The 1,783-nt window shown below is 44.6% G+C and overlaps 1 non-coding gene across 1 annotated transcript; it reads left to right on the top strand.

Moving 5' to 3' along the window:
- The first annotated feature begins 1,255 nt into the window (after positions 1–1,255).
- LOC121290282 lies at positions 1,256–1,353 on the top strand. The gene has a single exon (XR_005945756.1). It is a non-coding gene; the product is annotated as a small nucleolar RNA U13 (small nucleolar RNA).
- Positions 1,354–1,783: the final 430 nt, after the last annotated feature.

The following is a 1,783-nucleotide window of genomic DNA, read 5'->3' as shown; positions in this document are numbered from 1 at the left end:
GGACAGGATAAAATTGTTTCCCTTGGTGGAGAACCAGGAGACATAGATTCAAGATAAGTGGCAGAAGGTTAGGGGGGGACATGACGAAGAACGTTTCTACGCAGAGGGTAGTGGGTGTCTGGAATTCACTTCCCAAGTCGGTGGTAGAGGCAGAAACTCTAAACTCTTTTAAAAAGTACCTGGATCTGCACTTTAAGTGCTGTAAGCTGCAGGGCTATGGGCCGGGTGCAGGAAGGTGGGATTAGAAAGGGCACCTGGGTGTCCTCGGGCTGGCATGGACAAGATGGGCCAAATGGCCTCCTTCTGTGCTGTAACTTTTCTATGGTTCTATGGTTCATTTCAATGTTGACATTACATAAAGTGCAAACAGATTAATTTCCTTCAATATAGTATGTGGCACTCTGAGGTACCTCCCTACACTTTACAATTACAAGTTCAATTTACAATATTCATTTCATATCAAACGTACAGCCTGAGCAGTTCTAGTTTCCAACCCCTCAGTGTACTACGGCAGAAGTGCCTGAGACAGTGAGCGGCCTTTCCCCACTGAGCCTTTGTGGCAGCTGCCCCGGCCTTTTGTGTGTCCCTCAGCGCACCATCTGGGACTTTGAAATGTGCAAGTCTGTGGCATTCAGCCGTTGACAGCTCTTTGCTTGGACAACCATAAAGTTTTGGGTAGACCAACGAGGCTCTTTCACTGAGCCAGTGGTCCTCCAGCTGCAGTTGCATCCCAATTTCCTTCACACTCAGCTGCCTAAACTCTGAAATTCCCTCCCACAGTTTTCCACCTCTTTCTCAGTGCTCTTTTTGAACAAGCTTTTGGTCATGCGCCCTTATATCTCCTTATGTAGCTTAATATCAATTTTTGTCTAATTATTGTCCTGGGGCATATTATTACATTAAAGGTGCTGCTGTATTCCAATGCCAGTTGCCTGGGTTGTGCAGGACAAGCAGCATGGACCCTTTAAAGCCAAAGTGCGCTGTTGCGCACGCGCAGTATGGGTGGCATGCGACTTTCGCTTGACTATTAGTCTACGTCATCACGCACACGCATAAATAGACATAATTAATTACTAAGGTTTTCGAAAATAAGATTTAGATTTTAAGAAGTCACCAAACCAAAAGAAACCGCAAGCGAACCAAATGAATGCGTCCCTACCACAGGACGCCAAGGAAATGGGGACATGTTTTGTTTCACCCTCACCTAAAAGGAATTTGTTCAGGGTCATGTTCCGGGCAGCCACTAAATGCGTCGATCCTTCTGGTTCAGTCAAATGATGAGTGGGTTATTCACGTGACTGCGTGATATGTGCCGTCCCTCTTGTTACGACAGGGCACATTACCCTTCTGATCCTGAACAGAAGGCAGTTCGTATTTTTTAATAACTATGTCTGGTTGAGGTTTTGTTCCTTTGTAGAAGCAAGGTTCCACTATTCACCACTTTACGTTAGCTTTTATTAGCTAAGATAGGGTCTGATTTATTCTATATCCTGTGAAGCTTTATTTCGTAGAATCAGAAACAGAAAGCGCTGAAAAACTCAGCAGCCCTTGCAGCATCTGTTGAGGGACAAACAGAGTTAACATCTCAAGTTCAATATGACTCTTCTTCGGAACTCATTTTATGTTAGATCCTTATTTGAAATTTTATGTGACTGCTCCAGTCAAGTCTCTCGAAGATTGAATTGTGGCATTGCTGTTGAATATCACGGAAAAATGGTTGGACTCTTCCCTTGTTGGAGGTGGTCATAGCCTGGCACTTGTGGTGTGCACATGTTACTTGCTC

Source organism: Carcharodon carcharias, chromosome 17 (genome assembly GCF_017639515.1).
Source record: "Carcharodon carcharias isolate sCarCar2 chromosome 17, sCarCar2.pri, whole genome shotgun sequence".
NCBI lineage: Eukaryota > Metazoa > Chordata > Chondrichthyes > Lamniformes > Lamnidae > Carcharodon > Carcharodon carcharias.
This window is presented reverse-complemented; position numbering and strand designations above follow the sequence as displayed.